Source organism: Ovis aries, chromosome 6 (genome assembly GCF_016772045.2).
Source record: "Ovis aries strain OAR_USU_Benz2616 breed Rambouillet chromosome 6, ARS-UI_Ramb_v3.0, whole genome shotgun sequence".
In the NCBI taxonomy this organism is placed as follows: Eukaryota; Metazoa; Chordata; class Mammalia; order Artiodactyla; family Bovidae; genus Ovis; species Ovis aries.
This window is the reverse complement of record NC_056059.1, coordinates 37,536,387-37,550,797: the sequence shown is the minus strand read 5'-3', so window position 1 is coordinate 37,550,797 and position 14,411 is coordinate 37,536,387.

Genomic DNA, 14,411 nt, shown 5'->3' with positions numbered 1-14,411 from the left:
ATCATTGTGGCAAAACTGAAGTTCAGACATAGATAGCCTAGCTTTAGGATCTGTTTCTTAACCATTAGCCTGTGTTCATCAGGAATGCTATATTCACTAGTATGTATTCATTAGGAATGGATGTTAAGCCATGAGTGGGCAGAAAATCTTTAATGATGAGGGTCTGTTGAACAAATAAGCCTTGTTCTCTATCACGAATTTCTTAGAACCAGCTATATTTTATGACTTGAGCCCTAAAGAACATTTCCAAAACAAGGATCCTCTGATATTTTTGGTATACCTTTCTATATAGGCTGTTTGGTATTGTGCAAAATGCATGAAACCTGAGTCAGGTAGGCTCGAATGATGGTGACATCAAGAGCTTCCTTCCTTAGTCTTTGTTCCCTCACCTTCTACATATGGCGTGTACTCTGCCAAGTACACTGTTTCCTGTATACACTGGATTGCTGTTGAGAATCCAATACATTGTGAGATATCCAGATCATCATAAGCTCTCTCCTCTCCAGTCCTTTCTTTTCTGTATCTTAACACTTAGATGTATCTGATTGTAATAGAATTACCTGACCATAAAAATTGCCTTTTGAGAATTCATAGAACATTTTTTTTCTTGTCCTAATGAATCTTTGTAAGCAAAAACTTTTGATTAGATGGATGCCTTGGGAATAGTGTGATAAATATTTATTAGGTGATATAGGAGTGGTTCTCCTGGGTTTCCTTACCCTACTGCTCTTCACCCGGGTGCCCTCTGCCAATAAAATCTCTTGCTTTGTCAGCACATGTGTCTCCTCGGACAATTCATTTCCGAGTGTTAGACAAGAGCCCAGTTTTGGGCCCTGGAAGGGGTCCCTCTTCCTGCAACAAATGGCGACTCTGGTGGGATTCTTCTTTGCTGAGACTGACATCCTGACCACTCAGGGTACTCAGGGGCCAGCTTGCCTACCAATGGACCAGACCCAGCGGCTGCAGCTGGGACCCTTTTGTCCCTGGTCTCCTCCTGACATGGACAACTGGCCAGAGTGCCCCCACTGGTAAGGAACAAGAGACTTTATTGACCTCTCTTCCCTTCCCTCTCTCTTTCCTCTCCTTAACTCTTCCTATCCTTCCCTGTTTTTCTAGTCCCCCGGTCCTGGACGCAGGAATCTGGTCAAAGGGCCCTCAGCCTGAGCTGAGAATGGGAGACTGATCACCTCCTCTTGGCAGAGAACTCGAATTCTGGTTCTGGTCTGGTCTGATTTCTGGTAGGGCCGAGTTCCAGCCCCCCCTTCTCTGGAGGCCCAGGAAAAAGTCCCATAATGCCTGGGCATCTGTAGGTGGCAGGAGATATCTGTAAGGCCACCCCTTTCGCCCCCCAACCTCCCATGTCCTCCCCCTTCTTTCAACCTGGCTTCCTTTCCTCCCTTGAAATCTTTGATGTTAGTACTTGGATTCTTGCATTTGAGGGCTTCCTTGGTGGTGCAGAGGTTAAAGCATCTGCCTGCAATGTGGGAGACCTGGGTTCGATCCCTGGGTCGGAAAGATCCCCTGGAGAAGGAAATGGCAACCCACTCCAGTATTCTTGCCTGGAGAATCCCATGGACGGAGGAGCTTGGTGGGCTACAGTCCATGGGTCACAGAGAGTTGGACACGACTGAGTGACTTCACTTTCACTACAGGTAATTTTTCCTATTTATTTGTGACATTGTCATAAACCAAATCAATATATCATAGAATCATCAAATCTTAGATTTGGAAAGGATTGCTGAAATCTCTGAACTTTATTCATATTTTGAAGTTATTCATTATTATATAAGACTTCCCTGTAGCTCAAACGGTAAAGAATCTGCCTGCGAGGCAGGAGACCAGGGCTTGATCCCTGGGTTGGGAAGTTCCTCTGGAGAAGGGACTGACAATCCACTCCAGTATTCTTGCCTGGAGAATTCCATGGACAGAGAAGCCTGGCGGGCTATAGTCCATGGGGTCGCAAAGAGTCAGACATGACTATGCGACTAACACTGCCCATGCAGTCTAGTTCATTGTTATATACAAAAATCGGTTAATCTTTTCTTTTATGTTTGTTTTTTTGCTTTGCTTTTGACATGTAATATGGGTGTCCACTATTCTATCTCAAGGATTCAAGTCCCTGAGTACAGAATGGTGACTGTTCTCCACCATTGCTCAAGCATCTAGGAATCTCCTTCAGACTTGCAGCCTAATTTTTAAAGGAGCACTGTGGCAAGGCCTTCACTTGGAGGCATACAGTGGTAGCAGAGGAAACATTAAAACTGAATCCAGAAACTAGCACAAATGGGTAATCAGAAAGGCCTGTGTACCATCAACTATCCAGGGTCCATGGAGACAATGAAGTTCTTGGATGAAGACTAGGAGGTAGGCTGGTGAGGGCTATGATTTAACACAGTCCCTGAACACTTGTAGGCTTTCCTAGTGGCTCAGTCAGTAAAGAATCTGCCTGCAATGCAGGAGGAGACCTGGGTTCAATCCCTGGGTTGGGACGATCCCCTGGAGAAGGAAATGGCAACCCACTCCAATGTTCTTGCCTGGGGAATCCCATGGACAGAGGAGCCTGGTGGGCTACAGTCCATGGGGTCAAAAGAGTCAGACATGACTTAGTGACTAAATCACCATGGCAAACCCTAATGCCCTTCCTAGCGGCTCTCTCCTCTGTATCCTGTAATATCTGCTGCATGGAAGCACCCTCTTGAAACACTTTTCCTACTTCCATGTCAGAGTTCCAATCTCTTCCTGCCATTCTAGCTAGCAAGCCTCCTTGGCCTCTTGCTCCAAATTCCCTTTGATCTTCCCTACCAGAAGCCCTATTTTCTGTAATTCCTCATAGTATTTATTGAACGCTCACCTGAAAGAAACCTGACCCAAATTATTAAAAAAAGAAGAGGAACATTTTAATTTTTCCCACAGAAAGATAATCTTTCCCCCAAGAGTGAATCAAATGACTACTTTGAATGGAGAAAAAATAAAAAGTGAAATAAGTTATGCTTATATGGGGTGGTGGTGGTAATGAAGTTGGATATTTATACTCTCCTACACATAGAAAATTCTTTTATCCTTGTTTAATGGTAGAAAGCAGTCTGTAGCTGTGACTGAGATCCTAGGTGCCAGTCAGTATCTGTTCACCTTTATTTCTCTGAACTCTGGGGATTTTTAGCTAAGCCGGTGGTTACAGAATAAATTCTAATTTCTTCCACTTCCCTTGGAGCTAGATGTGTCCATTTGATTTAAGTTCTGGCGCAGTTAAATGTGCACAAGCTCTTGGTTGTCTCCCTCAGATGTTATCCTCTTTCTCTTCCTCCCATTTCTCCCTCCTATGGCTGGAATTCAACCATGGTAGTGAGCCATCTGTGATAGTCTTTGGATGATGAGGTCACAAGGTAGAAAAGGTCTGGCTTTAAGGAGCATGATACCAGTCCTGGACACTCAACCCCTAGAAATTAACTTCTATTTTTTTTAAGCCACTTTGCTAACAGGTTTCTATAATTTTTTTTTTTTCAGAAAGTTACATCCTAACCCAGTAGTTCTCAAAGTGTAGCCATCAGAACAGCAGTATCAGTATCACCAGAGACCGTGTTAGAAGTGCAAAGTCTGGAACTCCATTCAAGATCTATTAAATCAGAAACGGGGGCGGTGGAGGTGGGCAGGTGATTCCCATGCACATTAAGATTTAAGAAACACAATTTTCATTAATATAATAAGTAGTGTTTATTAGACACTTGTTAAGTGTCAGTTGGTTTCTAAGTATGTTACATATATTCAGTTCAGTTCAGTTCAGTTCAGTCACTCAGTCGTGTTCAACTCTTTGTAACCCCATGAACCGAAGCACGCCAGGCCTCCCTGTCCATCACCAACTACCAGAGTCCACCCAAACCCATGTCCATCGAGTTGGTGATGCCATCCAACCATCTCATCCTCTGTTGTCCCCCTCTCCTCCTGCCTTCAATCTTTCCCAACATCGGGGTCTTTTCAAATGAGTCAGCTCTTTGCATCAGGTGACCAAAGTACTGGAGTTTCAGCTTCAACATCAGTCCTTCCAGTGAACACCCAGGACTGATCTCCTTTAGGATGGACTGTTTACATATCTCACTTCATATATGGACTGTTATATACATTCCTTTAGGATGAATGTTACATATGTCACTTCACTTAATTCTTACAGTTACTGGAAGTCAACTCCATTTCATAGGTAAGCACACTGAGTTACAGAGATCTTTAGTAACTTGCCTGAGACAATAGGACTGGTAAGTGGAGAAAGGAGACTGGTCCAGGGTTCATGCCCTGGGTAACTCTCAGAGCTTCTTTCTTCATACAGAAAGGATACCCTGTTAAGATAAGTTAATCTATCTGGGAATCAGAAGAGGAAGCTTTCAATAAGAGCATGTGTAACAAGCATGACAATGTTTTACTCCTTTGCTCTTCAGAGTTAATAAGATAAAACTTCACAGCTTTCATGTCATGCTCAGGTGATTAAAGAAAAAAAAAATCACTTTGAGAACAGCAACTGCTTGTAAGCAAGGAAAATCTCCTTTCATGCTGTTGCCAAAATAGGGCAATACCTTGTTCCTTTTGAGCAGTCAAGCATCCCCACATGGCAGTGTGATTCTAATAGGACCATCAAGACCTCACTGCAGCTGTTGGGTTTGGTCACTGAAATTCCACAGATTCAGCCAGTAGGGAGACTGAGCTCTGGTGGAGTCAAGCAGTTTACACAAGAGCAAGAGCAGGGTCAGCATGAGGTCCTCTCCCTGCATCCCTGGTCCCATGGGAGACCCTGAACCAGAGAGGCCAGACGACAGACAGCACAGGTCCTGGGTCATTCTGCTGATGAGTGACCAGCTCTCGCCTCTAGCCAAGGAGATTGTCATTCAGTTTCTAAGTCATGTCTCTTTTGGGATCCCAAAAGACTGTAGCCCATGGACTGTAACCCACCAGGCTCCTCTGTTCATGGGCAAGCATACTGGAGAGGGTTGCTATTTCCCTCTCCAGGGGATCCTCCCACCCCAGGGACTGAACCCGTGTCTCCTGCTTTGGCAGGTGGGTTCTTTACCATTGAGCCACTGGGGAAGCCCAGCCAAGCAGAAAGACTTATGCTGAGGTGTGCAACTAAACCCTAAGGCGAGGCAGGTGGGGATAAAATTGAAAGTCCTATACTCAACTGACACTAGGGATGTGGATGAGAAATGACGTTGTGGTTATCTCCCGTTAAGACAGAGGAGGGGTCTGCCTAGAACATCTCCTCAGCTGGCTGCTCATCCCTTCTTGCTCCAGGAGAAATCACAAGGCACTTTGCCCAGACTAATTCTGGACTGCAGTCAGTTCTTGCCCATATGGTTTACATGGAGATGTGCAAAGTTGTCAGCTGCTCCTCTAAACGCTTCTTCTAAAAACTAAAGTTTGGGAGGCTTAGGAGTGTCCTGGACCATTTAAAGAAGGCTGGCCACATAAGCAAAGGGAGTCTGGATGGACTAAGAAAAGTCCTAGGGCATGAAAGAGGGCTACTTCTGTGAGACAATTCATGGAAACATGTGGGATCTCACCAGGCAATGAGATGCTAATTGGCCTCCCAGCACATGCCACACTTCAGGGGTGGTTGGTCTGGATATTAGCATAGCCACAAGATAACTGCTTCTGAGAGATGACTTTGGCCCTCTCTCTGTGGTCACTCCAGGGCCTGTCTCCTCACTTCAAATCCCTCTTACCTCCTCCATCATGATGCCTCAACCAATATCCTCCCCAGCTGGCAGCTAGGACAAGCCATATTTAATCTGAGCACTGAATATCCCTCTTGGCTGCTGCTGCTGCTAAGTCGCTTCAGTCGTGTCTGACTCTCTGCAGCCCCATAGACGGCAGCCCATCAGGCTCTGCCATCACTGGGATTTTCCAGGCAAGAACACTGGAATGGGTTGCCATTTCCTTCTCCAATGCATGAAAGTGAAAAGTGAAAGTGAAGTTGCTCCATCGTGTCCAACTCTTCACGACCCCATGGACTGCAGCCTCCTAGGCTCCTCCGTCCATGGGATTTTCCAGGCAAGAGTACTGCAGTGGGTTGCCACTGCCTTCTCCCATATCCCTCTTGGACTTTCCAATTTATTATTGAAACATAAAGTCTATACCCTGCCTCTTTCATGGTTGGCCCTGTTGATTTTCTATCACCCTTTCCGCTCTTAAAAAGATTTTCACATTGCAAAACTATAGCTTTAGCTTTCCAAATGACTGCTTCTGCTGAAAGTTTCAAGAGCCTATTTCAGAACTGAAAAACCAAATGTTGACTTTCTTTCCATTTGGACTCCTCTTATTAAAAAAGACAAAACAAAACAAAACAAAACAAAACCCAATCCATCTCCAGGTAAAGTGAACCTCTCTGAATGATAAAGAGAAGAAATAACAAAGATATAAAAAAGCAGAAAAATACAAATACACTCTTCTGAAAAGGACAGTCTAATGTCGAGAAATGTGAATTTCACTTTAAAAAAAGAATCAACGTTGATCAAAAGGAAACCATGAAACAATCACTTTTGTTTATCCAAATACAAGTACTTGTAAATACCTTCTCCCCTTAGATCTTTAAAATACTCAATGGAAAAGAAAGAAAAACACCAATATAGTATACTAACACATATATATGGAATTTAGAAAGATGGCAATGATGACCCTGTATGCAAGACAGCAAAAAGACACAGATGTGTATAGCGGACTTTTGGACTCAGAGGGAGAGGGAGAGGGTGGGATGATTTGGGAGAATGGCATTGAAACATGTATACTATCATGTAAGAATCGAATCGCCAGTCTATGTCCAATGCAGGATACAGCATGCTGGGGGCTGGTGCATGGGGACGACCCAGAGAGATGTTATGGGGAGGGAGGTGGGAGGGGGGTTCATGTTTGGGAATGCATGTACACCCGTGGTGGATTCATGTCAATGTATGGCAAAACCAATACAGTATTGTAAAGTAAAATAAAGTAAAAATAATAATAATAATAAATAAATAAATAAAATACTCAATGGGTTAGAAACTCATTAACTTGATTTGTTGTTCTAAGAATGAAAGTTCCATACGAATTTCATTCTTTCGTGTTCTGCTTTATTTCAGGAGGCTTTCCTTCCTGTATTTTATAACTCCCAGGATCCAGGAAGATAAGCCCTCCATCAGTGTGTGCAGAATTTGTCTTATCTCTTTTTCTAAAACTTTTTTATTGGAGTATTAGTTGATTCACAACGTTTTATTAGTTTCAGGTGTACAGCAAAGTGAAGCAGCTATACATGTACATATATCCACTGTTTTTTTTAAAGATTATTTTCACATACATGCCATTACAGAATATTGAATAGAGTTCCCTGTGCTATGTCTTATCTTTTTAAAAAATACAAATTCAACCATTTTATTTTATTTTAGTTATGGGTCAGCAAACTGTCTCTGTAAAGGACCAGATAATGAATATTTTTGGCTTTGCAGGCCATATGGGTTCTGTCACAACTCCTTACATCTGTTACTGTAGCAAAAACTGCCATAGACAAAATGTAAACAAATATGCATGACTGTGTTCCAATAAAACTCTATATGCAAAAACAGATGTTGGGCCAGATTTGGCCTACAGGTCACAGTTTGCTAACTCCCATTTTAGATGACTGTATAAAGTCATAACCATAAAGAATTGATTAATTTAAAATTTTTGTTGTTGTTGTTTAGTTGCTAATTTGTGTCTGATTCTTTTATGACCCCATGGACTGCAGGCTCCTCTGTCCATGGGATTTTCCAGGCAAGAATACTGGAATGGGTTACTATTTCCTTCTCTAGGGGATTTCCCAACCCAGGAACTAAATCTGTGTCTCCTGAATTGGTAGGCAGATTATCACTGGGCCACCTGGGAAGCCCAATTTAAAATTTTAGCTGTTGTTAATCACTTTGAATACAAGCCAACTAGCAATTAACTCACAAAACGTAGTAAAATTTCTGGTATTTGGTACATCAATCTGTGAGTTATTTCTTTTCTGCAGCCACTTAATAAAATGCTTCTGATACTTCCCCAACCTGAACACATCAAGAATGCTATTTATCTTTAATAAACAATGTTGAAGATAATATTTTTATTATCCTAATTATCTTTTGAAATTTCACGACAGAGATTTTCAGGCATGTCTCACCTTTTAGGGAGAAGGCAATGGCAACCCACTCCAGTACTCTTGCCTGGAGAATCCCATGGATGGAGGGGCCTGGGAGGCTGCAGTCCGTGGGGCCATGAAGAGTCAGACATGACTGAGCGACTTCACTTTCACTTTTCACTTTCATGCATTGGAGAAGGAAATGGCAACCCACTCCAGTGTTCTTGCCTGGAGAATCTCAGGGACGAGGGAGCCTGGCGGGGTGCCGTCTATGGGGTTGCACAGAGTCGGACACGACTGAAGCGACTTAGCAGCAGCAGCTCACCTCTCAGAGAGCTGAGGGAAAGCTTAATCTTGATTCTAGCTGTAGGACAGTTATAGAAAATCAACAGCATAACATAAACCATTACTTATGCTGTATAATTCTATGGTTGCAGAATGTGGGCTCAGTACTTGTAATTCCCAGGCTCTAGAGCAATAGTTGTGGTTCATGAGCTGCACATGGCCCACAAAAACAAAAATATTTACTATCTGGTCCTTAGCAGAGAAAGTTTGCTGACCCATGTTAGCAAGAAGCATGCAGGATCTTCCCGGATAAGGAATCAAACCCATGTCTCCAGCACTGATGGGTGGATTCTTTACCACTGAGCCACCAGGGAAGCTCCAGTTAAAGAGCTTTTAACCCATGGAGTTATTTTAAGTCCTGATCCACCATGTAAGAAGCACCAAAGCACCATCTTAGATGGTGTAGCCTAATTAAATCTTCAGAGAACTCTTGCACCTACTCTGTCTGAATGTCCCAAATGAGAGATCTAGTAAGGACCACACAGCTGAACCAAGTCACCCTATAGACACTTGAGAGAAAATAATCAGTGGGTGTTTTAAACCACTAACTCTGGAGGTAGTTTGTTACATGGCAATAGATAACTGAAACAAGAACAAACAAGCACAGAGACAATCTAGGTTTGTGAAAATTAAGATAGTCATAAGAAAAGAGCTGCTGCTGCTGCTGCTAAGTCGTTTTAGTCGTGTCCGACTCTGTGCGACTCCATAGACAGAAGCCCACCAGGCTCCCTCGTCCCTGGGATTCTCCAGAAGTAAAATGATACACAATACAGAGAAACACGAAGTTTAAAAACTGAAGAGACCAGATACGCCAAATCAGGTAAGAAAACAGCATGTGTCCAATACAATGAAAAACTAGCTGGTATATGTCATCATGTTCTGTCTCTTAAGAGGATGCTTAGTCCTGTAAAACTAAACAGCAAGGACTATTGGGAATGAAAGATATTTCCCCCTTGAGGTCACACAACAAAATTTTACAGCTACTTCCAGTAATGTCACCATGTCCTGAAGGAAAAGTCTGGTGTCATTATAATTACATTTTAACCACACCCTCTGAGTTACACTTTAAGGTGCAATAAGACATCTTCCTAATATAAAAATAAAAGTAAATTATATTGACATATCTTTCTTTGCTAGTAATAGCTGAATTGTAAACAAATAGCCTAGAGGAACGAACACGGCTAGCTTCACCCTGTCCGTGACTCTTTGTGGTTCCATGAGTCTTTGTGGTTCCATATCTGGCTGAAATTTGTACTTCTGTTGAAATTCCCAAACACCAAGAGAAAAAAAAAATAAAACCAAAAATAAACATAATTTGGGGGTAGATGAGAAAGTTGTAAGTGATGTTTTAAAAAGTGACCTTCTAAAACTCAGGATGAATATTGATCCTCATGAATGAACATATTTAAAACAGAAGTGTGTTTCCTTCTGCTAAAAACACAGCAAGCCTCAACAGACCCATTTCAGACTCACTTCTGGAAATCAATAGGGAATAATTCTTCTATGAAATGCCTAAAGCCTTGACAAGTCTTCAGCCTTGACAAGTCTTTAAGGGTCAATATGGTAAAGAGGAGATGCTCAATAAGGGTACCCCTTTTTCATTCACAACACTGTGAAGACCCCCCCCAATGATTCAGGAGGGAAAACTCTTTATATTTATTGTGTATATAAATTAGAAAATAGAGCATTATTTTAGTCAGAAATATGTATAGTATATACATACCTCTAAAGCCCTGCAATCATACACAGAATTGTATTATCTAACGTGTTAACAATGTGTTGGGAACCAACATCTCACAAGATAAAAAGAGTTCCTACAATCTTAAGTTGGTGGCTCAGAGGTTAAAGCATCTGCCTGGAATGCAGGAGACCCGAGTTTGATCCCTGAGTCGAGAAGATCCCCTGGAGAAGGAAATGGCAGTGCACCCCAGTACTCTTGCTTGGAGAATCCCATGGGGGAGAAGCCTGGTGGGCTACAGTCCATGGGGTCGCAAAGAGTTGGACACGACACTCACTCACTCAGCACAAGTACAGAGAAGACAGGTGGGAGGTTCCAGAAATAGATGGAAAAACATAACAAGACAAAACAAAAACACATAGCTTTACTCCTAGATGAGGGTCCAGTAACTGAACAGACTGTAGGTTATTAGCTCATATTTTATATGATTGTTCTCAATCAAGTGAAGAATAAGAAATTTTTAAAAATCAGCACAAGATGAAACATGTTTTGTGGACTATTTTGTCTAAAAATCTCTTTGAAGATCAACTCCATGTGTCAGGCTGGCCCAGGAAGGCCAAGCGAGGTGCATCATCTTCAGCCATGAACCAAGAACCAGAAGAGGGTTCATGTCTATTTCCTGTTCTTTTCTATTCTTTCCTAATTTTATTTTGTTTTCCGATTAAATATAAATAGTGTGAGGCTAGATAACATTTTTTTTACTGAAACCTGGTCTTTATCTTTGGTTCCTAAGAAATGTTATGGCAAAACTGTTTATTACAGAAAAACATTTTGGAAATTTATATTGAGTTTTTGAAGCTCAAGCTCAATCAGGGGGCAAGTTTTAGGACAGTAGATGTAACATCTCTATTTCACAGAACTTTAGTAAATTCTCTGTTTTCCCCCCATGGTTTCTTCTCTGCAAACTTTCAGCCAAAATAGGCTCTTTTTTTTCCTCTCTCTCTTTTTTTGCTTTAGTCAATTGTAGGTTCCAAATTTAAAGCTCAAGTTGCATTTTTATTTTTTGAGCTTTGAATTCATTTTAGCTTTGGGAGTGCATATATATTTAGCTACTCCCAGTTTACTTCTTGGTAGGGCCAGTAGCTAAGTCAACTTCTCTCTTAATATTCTATGAATTTTCTCTCAAAGAACACAGATTCATCTAGATAGAATTAAACAGTTTCTCATCACTTGAATGAAGGGGAAATCTCTTATACACCAAATTTTTTTGAAAAGAAGGAAAGGCAAAGGAGAGAGAATGATTTCTCTTCTAGTTCAGGAAATTTCTTGTCTAGTCCTCTTCTATAATAAGAGGACAAAACCTTAAAACATTGCAGACTTTCTAATTGTTATAGAAATTTGTGAATGAGTTACATAGCTGTATGCTTCTGTTCAGTCTTACAGTTGACTGAATACGGTTGGTTGGCCTCTCCTTTCCTTTACTTCTATTTCCTTGTTAGCCTTTTTCTGTATCAGTCAAATCATTTACATTTTGTTGAAATTCGGGTCATTAATATTTGCAATGTTTAGGGAAATAGCCCACCATATGCTCTTAAACTGCAACTCTATTATTTCTTTCACTATTTCATTGATTATTTTTTTCCCTTATCAAATGAGTCATAAAGGAAATACGGTGGGAAAATAAGGACAGAAAGGAGATACAGAAGGATGTCATCCGAATACCAGGTTAGTATACAATGATGGGAGAATGGGTAGGATGAGTAGCCATCGTGTATTTATCATTCAGTTTAGAATTAAGAACATCTGTCAATTTAATGTGTATGCTGACTTTATGAGATAGTACAGTGCAGTGCAGTTCAGTTCAGTCACTCAGTCGTGTCTGACTCTTTGCGACCCCATGAATCGCAGCACGCCAGGCCTCCCTGTCCATTACCATCTCCTAGAGTTCATTTAGACTCACGTCCGTCAAGTCCGTGATGCCATCTAGCCATCTCATCCTTGGTCGTCCCCTTCTCCTCCTGCCCCCAATCCCTCCCAGCATCAGAGTCTTTTGCAATGAGTCAACTCTTTGCATGAGGTGGCCAAAGTACTGGAGTTTCAGCTTTAGCATCATTCCTTCAAAGAAATCCCAGGGTTGATCTCCTTCAGAATGGACTGGTTGGATCTCCTTGCAGTCCAAGGGACTCTCGAAAGTCTTCTCCAACACCACAGTTCAAGAGCATCAATTCTTTGGTGCTCAGCCTTCTTCACAGTCCAACTCTCACATCCGTACATGACCACAGGAAAAACCATAGCCTTGACTAGACAAACCTTAGTCGGCAAAGTAATGTCTCTGCTTTTGAATATACTATCTAGGCTGGTCATAACTTTTCTTCCAAGGAGTAAGCGTCTTTTAATTTCATGGCTGCAATCACCATCTGCAGTGATTTTGGAGCCCCCCAAAATAAAGTCTGACACTGTTTCCACTGCTTCCTCATCTATTTCCCATGAAGTGATGGGACCAGATGCCATGATCTTCGTTTTCTGAATGTTGAGCTTTAGGCCAACTTTTTCACTCTCCACTTTCACTTTCATCAAGAGGCTTTTTTGCTCCTCTTCACTTTCTGCCATAAGGGTGGTGTCATCTGCATATCTGAAGTTACTGATATTTCTCCCAGCAATCTTGATTCCAGCTTGTGTTTCTTCCAGTCCAGCGTTTCTCATGATGTACTCTGCATAGAAGTTAAATAAGCAGGGTGACAATATACAGCCTTGACGGACTCCTTTTCCTATTTGGAACCAGTCTGTTGTTCCATGTCCAGTTCTAACTGCTGCTTCCTGACCTGCATACAGATTTCTCAAGAGGCAGGTCAGGTGGTCTGGTTTTTCTATCTCTTTCAGAATTTTCCACAGTTCATTGTGATCCACACAGTCAAAGGCTTTGGCATAGTCAATAAAGCAGAAATAGATGTTTTTCTGGAACTCTCTTGCTTTATCCATGATCCAGCGGATGTTGGCAATTTGATCTCTGGTTCCTCTGCCTTTTCTAAAACCAGCTTGAACATCAGGGAGTTCACGGTTCACATATTGCTGAAGCCTGGCTTGGAGAATTTTGAGCATTACTTTATAGCATGTGAGATGAGTGCAATTATACGGTAGTTTGAACATTCTTTGGCATTGCCTTTCTTTGGAATTGGAATGAAAACTGACATTTTCCAGTCCTGTGGCCACTGCTGAGTTTTCCAAATTTGCTGGCAAATTGAGTGCAGCACTTTCACAGCATCATCTTTCAGGATTTGAAACAGCTCAACTGGAATTTCATCACCTCCACTAGCTTTGTTGGTAGTGATGCTTTCTAAGGCCCACTTGACTTCACATTCCAAGATGTCTGGCTCTAGGTGAGTGATCACATCATCATGATTGTCTGGGTCGTGAAGATCTTTTTTGTACAGTTCTTCCATGTATGCTTGCCACCTCTTCTTAATATCTTCTGCTTCTGTTAGGTCATACCATTTCTGTCCTTTATTGAGCCCATCTTCGCATGAAATGTTCCCTTGGTATCTCTAATTTTCTTAAAGAGATCTCTAGTCTTTCCCATTCTGTTGATTTCTTCTATTTCTTTGCATTGATCACTGAAGAAGTCTTTGTTATCTCTCCTTGCTATTCTTTGGAACTCTGCATTCAGATGCTTATATCTTTTCTTTTCTCCTTTGCTTTTCACCTCTCTTCTTTTCACAGCTATTTGTAAGGCCTCCCCAGACAGTTATCCAAGTCTATGCCCCAACCAGTAACGCTGAAGAAACTGAATTTGAACAGTTTTATAAAGACCTACAAGACCTTTTAGAACTAACACCCAAAAAAGTTGTCCTTTTCATTATAGGGGACTGGAATGCAAAAGTAGGAAGTCAAGAAACACCTGGAGTAACACGCAAATTTGGCCTTGGAATGCAGAATGAAGCAGGGCAAAGACTAATAGAGTTTTGCCAAGAAAATGCACTGGTCATAGCAAACACCCTCTTCCAACAACACAAGAGAAGACGCTACACATGGACATCACCAGATGGTCAACACCGAAATCAGACTGAATATATTCTTTGCAGCCAAAGATGGAGAAGCTCTATACAGTCAACAAAAATAAGACCAGGAGCTGACTGTGGCTTAGATCATGAACTCCTTATTACCAAATTCAGACTCGAAGAAAGTAGGGAAAACCGCTAGACCATTCAGGTATGACCTAAATCAAATCCCTTATGATTATACAGTGGAAGTGAGAAATAGATTTAAGGGCCTAGATCTGATAGA